A 14,637-nucleotide genomic window follows, 5' to 3' on the forward strand; every position below is an offset into this window, starting at 1 on the left:
ATTCTAGAAATTTTATATATTTCATATAGATATTTATTAATTCATATAAATTTCATAAATCTATTTATATTATGCTTTTTTTTCTTTAAACCATTTTACTTATTAGAAGAAAAAAAATGTAAATAGAAATTAAAATTTTCTCATAGTAACTGACTAATTCACGGAGATATATACGAATTGTATTTTGTAAAGTTTGTATTTTGTAATTTTGTTTTACTCTAAATATATATATACGAATTGCTTCAAATCACTATGAATATCTAGATTTTTTTGAATTAAACAAATTTCGAATCGAAGCATGTCAAAAAGATAATACACAATGATAAAGGAGCATTTGTGTAGGAATTTGGTTGGAGTAGGACGTGAAAATGGGGCCTATACTGAACCCCACAATGATGGGTAAGCAGTTAGGTTGTGCCAAAGTGAACCCCTCACTGATTGACCTCTCTATCTTTATTAGTAGAGATGGTGGCATAATGTGAAAGACACTAAATAATTACAATTGATGGACGTCTACTATTGGTAAATAACAATGCAACAGTTTAAAAATTCTGATTTTTTTTTCCTGATCTTTTATGTGTATATTTCTAACTTTTTATTGGATATAACTACTCTATTATATTGCATCTGTTATATGTCACTGACACCACACCCCCTTCCCCCATACCAACCGGTTATAATCTAAGATAGCACCAGAATCGACCCGTTTCAATATAGATTTGTTAGACTAGAAAGAAGTAATTTTGTCTTTTTACGTCTTTTGGCCACAAAATTTCAGAGTTTGGTTTATTGAGCCTCGTCTTAAACAAATATGGGACCTCTGTCAAATTTTTAAAAAACCTAAAAATCTTTAATAATTTTTTTTTTTTGAAAAAATTGGACCATTTTGCTTAAAGAATTTTTTTAATATTTGGGATGGACCCATGGCATTTGCCTACTCTGCCATGGGGTAGAGACGGCCCTATTTATTGGGTCCATATAAGTTCAATCACACGGATCAAGCCGGCTCATAACAACATGATGGAACCGGATCAGACCAGACCTGCACACTTAAAAAACATGATCCCAAATCCGTTTGACCACCTTGAATTCAATTTTCTCTGGATGTGGTTATGCCCTTTAAATATCTTTTATTCTGTAGGATTATTAATAGACGTACAGTAAATTTGTCGGTTTTGTTTTAGCGTAACCCTATTATTTGGAATCTTGGATAGAGTTTGGTGCAGATTCAATCCATTTCATCTCGGCTTATATTCCGTGCATCCGAGGCTAAATAATGCATGATGATGATTCACAGGACCTACAAACATTATCTTCACATTTTGTTTTTATCTTACTCTTCATTTTACCTTCTTCTTTTTGGTGATTGATATGCATGGTTGTGATTTCTACGACAGCAATTCTTACACGATAGGGCAAACTTTTTGAGTAATGTATAATAATATCTCGAACTGTTATCAGAATTGATTGTTTTGATTGTACATTTATCATTTGCGGGTAATTAAGTGAATAGTCATATATGTTTCTGTAATAATCCAATAACCATTTGACAAACTAAAATGAATTTTCCATTATGTAGTAATTACCAATGATGTAATTTACCACTTACACAATTTTTTGGTAACCTTTCTAAATGCACCAGATGTAGGCGTGGTGAATGTGTTATTGGGTGTTTTGTTAAATGGTTGGTTTGTTATGTTTTATATTATTTGTTGTACTCTTGATTTGCTTGTGTGTATAGCTTGTAGATGGGAGGATCGCCTCACTAGGTATTTTTTGTAATACTCACGCATCTCATTGTGTTTGTGGTGCAGGTAAGGTGTTGCGTGGAATCACGGCGATGAAGAAGAGTATGATCTAGGTTGTCGGTTGTTATGCTGTGTATGTTATTTTGTTGTTGGAACCTTGTTATAATTATGCTAGGTTGTTGGTTTATATTGGTTATGATTAGTATTGTATTTTAATATATTGGAGTTGGTTTTATATGTCTTCCGCTGTGTATGTTGGGTTATTGTTGGTTTATCGGTTGGATTGTAAATAAATATTATGGGGTATTTAATTATATTATTATTATTAAAAAAACGGGTCAGATTGTTTTAAATATACTAGTCCAGTAAATAAAAACATTTGCCTAAGTTTTACTCTCAGTTTTTTTTTTTTAAATTGAAACCTATAATAAATACATAATTTTTGTAATCCAATAATGAATAATAAGTTGAAAAATGTTTGTTTACGTATTATAAAATAAAAATATTTATTAAGAAGTAGGCAAGGGTAAATTATCTGAGTCTGAGGATCTGATCTGAAAACCGACCCAAAAAATCTGATCCGAACTCGAATATGAAATTTCAAAATATCCGAACGGGATCTATACCTCAATATCCAAAAATTCGAACTTGGATATACCCACAATATAATGATATAGTAATAATACATTAGCAATATTTATATTTTTTGTAATAAGTGTCCAAAACATTTGAAATTTTTTGTTATTTTAGATATTTTTTAGTAGTTAAGCTATTTTTTTTAGTAAATTTGAGTAAAAACTACTCGAGATTTGTAGATAGTTGAGTTTTATTGAGTAATTTTGAAACAATCCGACCTGTTTTTTATATAATAATAATCTAATCAAATACCTCATAATATTTAATTACAACCCAAACAATTAACCAACAACAAATAATTATAAAGCAATCATGAACATGCACAACGGAAACATAAACCAAACTAGCATCTTAACCAAAGTTCCAACAACAAAATAACATAACCAATAATACAACCGAGACCCTAGATCATCCTCCTCCTCATCACCATGATTCCACGCTACATATTACCTGTACCACAAACACAATGAGATGCGTGAGAATTACCAGAAATACCCATTGAGGCGATCCTCCCATCTACGAGCTATACACACAACCAAATCAAGAGTACAGCCACAAATAAAACATAACAAACCAGCCATCAAACAGAACATCCAATAACATATTCACCACACCTACACATCATCACACAAAACAAATCATACAGCTCAATTGCTCATATAAGCTCATGATCACGCACTCACCTTATCTGTAACATCCGCGAACCGGAATCCCGGTTTGGGATGTGCATCGATCGATGCTGGAGGAGCATCGGTCGATGCAGGTCAATTTCCTGCGTTTTGACGTAAGTTATACGCTGCGTTTAGGGCAAAGAGAAAAGGGGAAAAACCCTTAAGTCGTTTCTTTTGTCTCATTAGACGACTTTGGCCGTTTTTGAGAGAAAAGATAAGAGAGAAGAGTGTTCTTGGTGTTCTTGGAGATTTATGTGGATTGGTGCCTTTTTCTGGTGAGATCTAAGGCTTAGGACGTTGTAGGAGGCTTCTAGAAGTGTTTTCCTGTGGGATTAAGGTTCAGAATCTTCTTGGCAAAGGTAAGTGCATGACCATGGCTTATCTAAGCTGGAGATTACCCTGATCTGTTTGTTTCCGTGTTGTTAGGCTTGTTAGAATGTTGTTTGAGGCGTTAGGAAGCTTTCTTGTGGCTTGGGATCGATTCTTGTGTTGCAGGAACAAAGATCTGGCGAGAAGCTTCGGAGAAAACGATGCTCGGCATGTGCATCGGTCGATGCACTATGTGCGTCGGTTGATGCTAGTGCGAGGACGGCGCAGATTGACCTAGGAGCATCGGTCGATGCCATGTGGAGGCGTCGGTCGATGCGATTAGGGTTTCCGCGTGATGTCAAGCATGCATCGATCGATGCAAGTGGAAGCATCGGTCGATGCACGTTAACCTTATGTCGATCGATGCATACCTTGTGTCGGTCGATGCTGGTCCCTGATGGTGTCGGTCGATGAAAGTGCGAGGACGGCGCGGATTGACCTAGGAGCATCGGTCGATGCCATGTGGAGGCGTCGGTCGATGCAATTAGGGTTTCCGCGTGATGTCGAGCATGCGTCAATTGATGCTTGTGTGTATAGCCCAGTAGATGGGAGGATTGCCTTACTGAGTGTTTACAAAATACTCATGCATTGCAATTTGTGTTTGTGGTGCAGGTAAAGGCAAAGTGTGATCGTGGAATCAAGGCAATGAAGAGGAAGATGTTCTAGTGGTTTGCTTGGTTGTCTGGCTTTTGTTAGTTTGCTAGAGTTGAGTCCTAGAATGTTGTTTAGGATTGCTGGTTCTCTGGTTTATGCTGTTTGGATCATTAGTTTATGATTTGGAATTAATGTTGGTTATTCGTTATTATTTATTGGATATTGGTATCTATTATTTCCGCTGTTGGTTGTGTTTGAGGTTAGGTGGCTAATGAGTATGAGACCACTAGCTGTAGTGTATTTATTATATATTAATTAAAAAAAAACGGGTCAGGTTGTTTCGTTATCAAACTGATAATAACAACAAAAAAACAAGTTGAGACTCTCCTAACATCTGCAACAGCCCAGCAACGCCCTACAACAAGCCACACAACCAAAAACGACTTTATAGCAAAACTGGACAGAAACATCAGAAAACAACAGTCTCAAAGACGAAACCCTAATATAAAAACAAACCATTAACTATCAAATCTCTCCGGTGAAAAGCTATCCCGAGACGTCAAGAAGCGTCCCACAAAATCTCGTGCCGATCAGAAACTAGACGAAACCACGATCTCTGTTACAATACCCGATGGTCCCAACTCGCGTCGGAGCAAACGTGTCTCACGAAACTTTGACAAGGATTTGATATGTCGAAACTGTTTCCTCTCAAACCCTATCGATTCTGCTCCTTCTCCTTCACTCTAAAATAAAGTTTTGTTGATCTCTTTCTCCTTCTCACCAAATTACCAAGAATTCTCTTTCATTCTCTTTCTATCTCTGACTAGAACAATGTCGACAACCACACCCAAAAGAAAGGAGGTAGAGGCGTCACTTGATAGATAATAGAGTTTCTGGTTTAATTAAATTAAACCAAGATTTACCTAAACCAGATTTAATTAAACCATTCTTTAATTTAATTAATAAATCGACCAGCTTAGTAAACCAACCGGAAATTAAACCAACCCCATTCCAATTCTCGATATAAACTTCAATATTTCATATTTTTTTGGGACACGGACGTTACAAATTTAGAACCTCCTTGGTATCGATTGATACTCACCCCAAAACGATAATTTGGTTCGTGGATGTTGAATATGTGGTTAGATATATATTGACAATATGTAGTTAGTTTTTAATATTAAATAAAATATAACTTAATAAATATGTTGCATATCACGATTAAGTTTTAAGAAATAATGCGATATAATATAATAGAAATGTCAATAATACAATTACGGTTAATACTCAATAATACTTTAACAAAGAAATAGTAATAAATGAAAAACAACTGTTAAACTCTTGATTAATATAGATGAATCAAAATCTATCGAAGGTAATTTTGTAAACATTCCCATCTAAGGTTATTTTCGTATAGTCAAAATATGTCAATGTAATATTTATATGCATATAATCAAAATTTATTACAGAAAAATTGATTATTTTTTTTTACAAAAAAGAATAAATCAATTATAAAAAAATAAAGAAAACAAAAATTAGTGTATAATTTTTGTTTGACTCTCATCAATAGCATGCCAAACAGATATTTCTCCCTCAAACTTGTCTATGTCAGCATGTTAGTTCTGATTTTAGGTGTTTGGGTTTGCCCCGATCAATGCAAGATTGGTAGAAAATTTTATGGGTAATATTAATTTTGATGATCATTCTTACAATGTTCTAAAATTTATATTGTGTCCAAACATCTTCCAATGAATATAAAAATCTAATGATCAGAAGATCTACTTAGCAATCAAAGAAAATTATCTAGATATTTATTCAAGTTTGCTGAATCTTTACATATTGAGTCTGTTCATTTCGTAGCTGCAGATATCGTTGTTCATTTAGTTGTTGCAGATATCTGTGGTATGACACTGCGGCAAACGTTGTTTCTGATTTTAGACATCGATTAGATGCAGTGATTAAAAAGGTTGCGTTTTCCGCAGCCGCCTGTGTCAACAAAATGAACACGCCATCGTCGTTAGTATTTTTTTTCATCTCTTTTTGTGTTGTGAGACCGAGAATTTTGGAGAAATTTTGACTTCAAAGAGGGTCTTTTCTTATGTAATTAACCAACCAACTTCATTTCCTTAACATTTTTTTTAAGATAAATATATATTATATTTACAGTAAAACCTCTATAAATTAATAAGGTCGGGACCATGAAATTTTATTAATTATTAATTTATCGATAAATTAATAAAATATTAATTTAAGAAGAAATTTTCTCATTTTCATAATTTTAAAAAATTTCTATTACAAAATAAGATACTTTTGTTATCATTCACATTTTTAAAGATTTTTTTAATTTATAATCTTGGCTATCGTAATAAGATGAATATCAACTGTTTACTAGATTATCTAGATAAAAATGATAAATGTTAGAAGTTTAGAGTTTAGAAGATTGTTACTACTATCCTTCATAATAATGATGAAGTGGAAGAAGATATTGCGGTAATTAATTATCGCATCTATGACTCTCCAAATTTTTTGGATGCGATTTGGGAAGATTACAATAAAAAAAGATAAGAGATGAGCTCTAACAACAATGCAAATTCAAGAATATGCAAACAACAATAGAATCATATTTCACTAGATTTTCTTAAATATGCAAACAACAATAGAGTCATATCTCATCAAATTTTCTTAGATATATATGTATATATATATATATATATTAGTTTATTTGATTATTAATTTATGATATTGATGAGACCATATTTTTATATAGAATTTCTAAAAAAATTATTATCTTATTATTTTATCAAAATATGTCATTTTTTATACTGATCCAATTCGAAACTGGAATAATTTATTAATTTATAACGAATATTAATATAAAGAATATTAATTTATAGAGTATACTTTATTATTGCAATAGGGCTATTGGTATGTCTCCATATAAAAAAAAACTAAGACCATAAATTTGAAAAAATTGCTTTAAGATTCTATAAAGCTAGGAACCTCACTTGAAGGATCCTAAGTTATTGTAGAACTTATAATTTGTGCATTTACACGCTTTCTGGACATGTCTGCATAAACGCAATATAACGTTTTTTCAGAATGTTTGGTCCTCAGACTCCTCGTCCAAGCTTACATAACGTATCATACCTGCTGTTATTAAATTAATTAAAGGGATAAGGCGGTTCAAGAACTTATTGTCGTCTCTGTGTCCTTGGAAATTGTGATTACTCTTTTACTAATTTGTTTTGACTTTGGAAAACGAGAAAAGGTGGGTCGTTTCGGACACACTACGACACGAACACGTGCCCTGTTCTTTGTCAAACTATCCAATTATGTTACAAGTTTTGTCCGTTACCTTTTTCCTCTATCACGCAACAAACGTTACCGTGTCCACTTGTCACACTAATCTCTAGAATTATCTTCTAAGAATAATAATAATAATCTATTTTTGTTATGATGGCATATTGGCATTAATATGCTCGACATTAGTGATTTACATAGAATTTTTTTAACTTGTAAAGAGAGAAAAAAAGTTTTAAGTAGTTCTTGTTATTAACGCCTACTGCATAATGTTTTCCTCCTAGTGGGAGATTAGTATATTGGGAAAACAGATGGAATAGATGAAGGATAAACAACAAAACAGAGAATGAATATTTCAGAGTTTATATTGGCTTACATGTGTGGTATGTGCCTGAGATATGAGTATTTGAAGTAGACTTTTCATCATCCAACCTCTATTATTTACTTGGTTTTTTTTTTTTTTTTTACTACTCGATGTAATAAAATTGTATTTACATAAAATATATGATTTGAATAGTTGTTGGATGGTCAATTTAGATCGTCGGATAAACTATAAACAATCGATTGTAGTACGTTTTGGTTAATATATTACACGATATTCGTAATTTTGGCGTGGTTAACAAACTTCTGTGGTGCGGTACAAATGTTGCAATGGTGGCTCCAAAGCTCTCTTCAACTTTAGATAGTCATATAAGGCAAAACAATATCTCTCTTACTAGTAAATACTAGATAATGTAAATGATTAAATGAAGTCTTTTAAAGCTAAGTATAATCATATAAAATTTAAAAAAACTCAACTTCTATATTACACAATTTACAAAACTTCCTTAATCTAAACAACTGGTTAACAAAAAAAAAAAAAAAAAAACTAAACAGTTTTTACATCACATTCTCTTAACAGTCACTACCAGAATTTTCATCAGTAACATAATTAACATGATTATAATTATTATTGTTATGATTATCACCATGCCACGACCACACAATATCCTCCAACGCCGGGCGGACTTGCTCTTCATACAACCTATTATACTCCAAAGTATCTCCCGCCGATTTGCATAACTCAACGACGGCTACTTCCGGCGCAACCTCGAAAACCTCCGCCGTCACCGCGATCTGTCCTTTCCTCCCTTCCGTTTTCCCGAACATCTTCACTTTAAAATCTTTAGTCCTCTTCATCTTCATGTTCATCTCTTTACCAATCCCTTCAAGCTTCGCTACTATCTCCGACGCTGACCACCTTGACGTAAACATAGATCTAAGCTTCCTCTTGCTCTCGAACAAACTCGACAAATCAAACCCTGATGACATGGATGAGATGAACTCAAACGCGTTAAAGAACTTTGGCGTTGTTGCTGTTGTTATTGTTGTATCCTCTTCTACGTTTTGGTTATCGAGCTCGTCGATCTTGAAAGCGACCGGAGAGTTGAAGTTTTTACGAAACCAAGGCGTTCGCATAATCGCCGGGATAGAGATACGTTTACTAGGATCAACGACTAAAAGCTTCGAAACTAACCTCCTAGCTTCCGGCGGAAACCACGGCGGAAACTCAAACTCCGATTTGAATATTTTCCGGTACATGTTCATCAGATTCTCATCTTGAAACGGCAAGAACCCGGCGAGAAGCACGTACAAGATGACGCCGCAAGACCATATATCAACTTTAGCTCCGTCGTAACCTTTCTTCCTCAGAATCTCCGGGGCAACGTAAGCCGGAGTACCGCACTGAGTATGAAGCAAACCGTCTTGCAAAATCTGTTCCGGTAAAGCAGAGAGACCGAAGTCGGAGACCTTGAGATCACCGTTCTCGTCTACCAAGAGATTCTCAGGTTTCAGATCTCGGTGAGAGACGCCTCGGCTGTGACAAAAATCAACGGCTGAGATTAACTGTTGGAAGTATCTACGAGCTGAGTCTTCTTTAAGCTTTCCTTTAACGACTTTGGAGAAAAGCTCACCGCCTTTAACGAACTCCATGATGAAGAAGATCTTTGTCTTTGTAGCCATGACTTCTTTTAACTCGACGATGTTTGGATGACGAACTAGTTTCATGATTGAGATCTCTCTTTTGATTTGCTCCATCATACCTTGACGTTTGAGTACTTGGTCTTTGTTTATGACTTTGATTGCAACGCTTTCTCCGGTGGTTGTCTCTTTGCCGTAATAGACTTTTGCGAACGTTCCTTTGCCTAGTAACCTTCCCATCTCGTATTTCCCGAACAGAACTCGACGCTGTTGTTGTTCTTCCTCCATTAGGGCCGATTGGTAAAGACGGTTATTGATGTACGAGAAATGATTTAGGAGAGGGTAAAGTTGTTGATACATGAGTTTAAGTTTGGATTCCATGAGCATATACAGAAATAGAAAGATTCCATATTCAGCATATTGCTCACAAGTGACAATATGGAGATAAATGAGAGAGAGAGAGTATGATGAATGATAAGCTTGAAGGTGGGTTATAGTTATAAGAAATGAAGAAAAAGGACTTGAGGCGGTTTGAGGAAGAAGGCCCCTTGTAAAAATATTCTGTGGGGTAAATAAAAGAGATGCTGACACGAAAGAATCTTTCTTAATCAATCTGCTGCGGTTTTGAGAAGCAAGTTTTTTCATACGAGTGAATGGGTTATTCTTTCTCTATCTATATATTTGTGATTTTACAGTAATTAATGTTCCTCTTTCCGTTACACCTCAATGAATATTAAATTAATGATTATTGTCATATAAGTATAATTTTATTAATATGTGTTGTTTTTTTTTCAACCACACGTATTAATGTTTTTTGGTTTTTTAAAATGATTTTATTAATGTAAATAACTATTGTGACGTCTCCTTAATTGTTGTACTTACATAAGGAGGATGTTATCCACCTTATCCTTTTCACCCTATCATCAGGGCAGGATTACATGGTTGGGCAAATGATGCAATCGTCTAGAGCCTACTTTAATACATTAATTAATTAAAGCCAAATATCATAATCAGAAACAGTCGTACAAGTAAGTATATGATAAGATAAAAAAATTTATACTTAAAAAGGGTCCAAGTTTTCTTTTAAATACATTATATTATTTTGTTATCTTATCCCACAGTTCGGTTTGCATATAATCTACTAAATGATTTTACCACATAAAGCGTGTATATGCATATTGTAGAAACTAAAAATAATTCTGATTATTTTGAAATTTATCATCCACATATATTTGAATTTATTTATCAATAAATGTGTACTTCGGATTTTGATTTGTAGAGTTTATCTTGATGATTAAATTTGTTTATTTGGAGAACGTTGTGGATTATGGAATAATGGTAGATTATGGAAGAACGATTTCCAATAAACTATAGTTTTGTTTGTTACAAGTTAAGTACCAAAGCTAACAATAGTCCAAAAGTTTTGGTGGAAGAGATTAGTATTATTGACTGAAAATTTCGAATAAACACGATGACGATGACGCAATGGTAGCATTTGTCTGTATCCCATAGTTGGAGAAGATATTTTTTCAGGCGAATGACTAAAAATTTTCATTGGCTCCAATCTTGTTTAAAACAAATATATATCTTACCCAACAATTACTGAATATTGTATATTCATCTATATAATAAAACGACGCAACTTAAAACTATTGTTGATTTGTTGTTATATATACTCTTAGTAGACGACGAGATATATTACGAGTTAAGTGCAAACAATTATATTATTATAAACATGTTACATAATACATGATACATGAACAATTCAAAAACAACCAATAAAACAAATAAAGGAACTTGATATATTAGGCAGAGTTAAAGTATTGTTTACATTTTTTAGTTCTTGTACTTTTTGATTCCACCACCAACAAAAAAAAATCATATACTTTAATTATTAATTATTCATTCATATCTCTATCGGATTTCAGGACGTAATATATAAATGAATTTGAAACAATAGTCCAAAGATTTTTGGTAAAAGAGATTAATATTGTTGACTGAAATATCGAATAAAACAAATAATGATGGCGCAATGGTAGCATTCATTTGTAGCTATAGTTGAAGAAGATTTTTATTGGTAGAATAACTAAGTTTTTTATGAGGCTCCAGCAATTTTAAAACAAATCTTGTTACATTATTAATGACTATATATGCATCTGTATAATAAAGTTTTTTATGTCGACTGCAAAGGACACGATATGCAAGTCAATTTTCGTCATGCTGTTTTGGATCTTAGTTATTAAGGCTCAAGAGTTTATTATTATCTGTAATGATGTTGATTGCATGGTTTATTATATATTAGTCCCACTCAATGACAAGATTTTGCATGGTTTATTACATTTTAGTTGCACTTAGAGACAAAATTTGAAAAACAATTAAGAGAATAGTAACAGCAATATACTAATGAAATATTATAGATAAAATAAATAATAACTAGTTATTCAAAGATTAAACAAATAAAATTTTAAGTGGATTAAAACCAAATTATATTTATGTTGGAGGATTAAAGTTAAAAAAAAAATTAGTATGTGAGAAATAACGTTGGTATATATATAGAGTTCGATAATATATTTTTTATTCATTGTTTATGTGTTTTTTTTTTGTGGCTCGCTAGCTTCTGTAACCGTTAACACTCGAGAGAAAAAGTTTTTGAAATTTAATGATTTTGAAAAGTTCGTGTGGGTAGAATCAATCTAAACCCAACACATCATTTTGAAAATATGAGAACATTGCCATATAAGATCTTTTTACAAGATGATACACAAATAGCATCAAACCCAAATCAAATAAATTTTAGTCGGTGTTTTCTTATTCAATAGTATTTTATTTTTATCTTATGGATTATCTTTAAATTTTTAAACGTACATATTTTCGTCTGACTATAACATATATTGTCCAGGTACTGAATGAAATAAAATATATATATATATATATATTTTTGTCTCATGTTGCATAATGGTGTGATATTGTCTAGAGACAACTACTGTATAGAGAGATTCAAGATTGTGCTTATAGCGGATCTATTTTTTTTTTTTAGGAAGTCATACTATATAGTAATTTTTTTTTTTGATGAAAACTATATAATAACATTATGAAGTAACTGTAAAAATACCCATATAAAAAAGTCTACAAAAAACTTTCAACTAAAACAATAACAAAAAAATATAAAAATTAATAAGAAAAGTGATGGGTGGCCTATATATAACATAAACAAAACAGAAAAAATAAATATACCATTGCTTCAACATAGATTTGAACACACATTAACAGGGTCAATTATTTGATTGTCAACCAAAATCAGGAATGAATACACGGTAACATTTTTAATTTTTATATTTTTTGGGGGTCATCTGACCCCGTTCATCTGAACGTAGGTCCGCCTATATGTGCTACAATGTTTGATATTTAGTTTTCAAGAATGGAGTTACAACAACATGATTCTATGAGAACATTAATTTACCCTTCAAAACGCTTATATTATTTCAATGATACATCTTTAGAATAAAGTTATCAATGATGGTTTATAAAAATTTGTTAAATATATAAACAAATTAATAATTTGCATGTAATAAAATAAAATAAAAATTAAATGAAAGAGTATTGAATTAAAAAAATTACAAAATATGTCTGCAAAGTAGCAATTTTTTAATATCTAATTTCGTTTAATTTGAGTGTGTACACATGTGTTAATTTATATTCTGGTGATCTTTTAGTTATTTTTGAAAAATACATTTTTAGTTGGAATTTGTTACCAAAGTTATTTGATAGATGGTGTAATATAAACGTAATACTGTATATTTTATCTCTTTTGTAATATAAGATACAGTGTAGACATACTAATCTAAAGAAATAGAACCCACATGGTAAACCCACTTGACTGAAATTTTTTTAAAAGAACCATAAGTTATAAAACACGAAATATTATAATTAAATAAAGTTAAAAAGTTTAATTTTCTTTTTGGGAGATTTGCTACTATAACCTACAATTTATTAGAAACAACTAAAATAACCTATCAAGATTTAAAAAATATTTGTACAGCACATTTTTACTATATTACCCTTGCATATATTATTCATTTTTCTTCTTAACTACATAAATATTGTAAAAATCACACATACAATACTAAATATTCAGAAAATTACTTTAAAACAAAATTTAAAAAAGGAAATAACTGAAAACGAAAATTAAGGAAATCATTTAATAAGGGAAGCAAATGAAAAAGGAAATATTTTTTAATAAAAAATCTTCAAAAATCTTTGGTAATTTTTTAGACTTCAAAAATATAATTTAACAGACTTATAGGTCTGCATAGTTCTATAAACTTTGGTGAAGGATTCTAAGAGATTGTTTAGGAAGTTTTTTAAAATCTTGCTGATTTGTTTTTTCTAATCTTGTAAAATCTTTCTATTTGATGAAAGAGTTTTCATGACTTTTGTTATGAAGAAAATGATATAAAATCCTAAACCAATAACATAAAATTTGAATTCATTAATAATCCAAGATTTTTTTGTTTTACTTGAATAACATAAAACTTTTAATGACTTTATAAAACTCTTAATCCAATAGCACTAGATTTATTAAGATTTTAGATAACTTTTTACAAATCCACAACCAATAACACCAAATTTTTAAAGAGTTTTAAAAAGTCTTGATTGAATAACAACGTATTTACCTAACTTTTAAAGTCATTAAAATTCTTTCTAAATCCTAAACCAATACCTCCCCCTAAGTCTTCGCATTTTTGGTAGACTTAATTACTCTGCTGAATCATAGACTTTAGTAAAGTCTTCGGATTTTCGGTAGACTTGAAAAATATATTAAGCAAACTTCTAGTTAGTCTGCGGAGATTCATATACTTCGATAAAGTCTTCGCATTTTTGGTAGACTTCAAAAATATATATAGCGTTGAATGGAGAAAGCATATCAGGCAGAGCATATCAAGTGGTTCAAGTAGATCAAGCAAAATAGATTAGATCAATATTTGGTTGTTTAAGTGCAGATCAAGGGTGAACAACATCAAAAAAGTTGTAAACCATATCTGCATGTATTTCTCCTGCATTTATCACAAAAAAACAAAAAAATATGAACTGCACACAGTTCATCTGCATTAACTTTTAAAAGTAAAAAAATTCTTGAATAGTAACTTAGTGATAGGAGGACTACATTAAAGGGTGATCTGTTATTTTTCTGTCTTTCCATTCAAAGCCATATTAAGAAGACTTATAGCTAGTTTGCGGAGTATTATAGACTTTCTTAAAGTTTTCGCATTTTCAGTAGATTTCAAAAATATATTAAGCAGACTTATAGTTAGTTTGCAAAGTAATCTAGACTTTTGTTAAGTTTTCGTATTTTTGGT

General features: G+C 31.7%; 1 pseudogene across 1 annotated transcript; it reads right to left on the reverse strand.

Moving 5' to 3' along the window:
• Positions 1-8,072: 8,072 nt before the first annotated feature.
• LOC104736531 (CBL-interacting serine/threonine-protein kinase 25 pseudogene) lies at positions 8,073-9,945 on the reverse strand (annotated as a pseudogene). Its single transcript, XR_015578408.1, has one exon. The product of XR_015578408.1 is annotated as a CBL-interacting serine/threonine-protein kinase 25 pseudogene (transcript).
• Positions 9,946-14,637: the final 4,692 nt, after the last annotated feature.

This window comes from Camelina sativa, chromosome 13 (genome assembly GCF_030686135.1).
Source record: "Camelina sativa cultivar CO46 ecotype springtype chromosome 13, ASM3068613v1".
NCBI classification, from domain to species: Eukaryota; Viridiplantae; Streptophyta; class Magnoliopsida; order Brassicales; family Brassicaceae; genus Camelina; species Camelina sativa.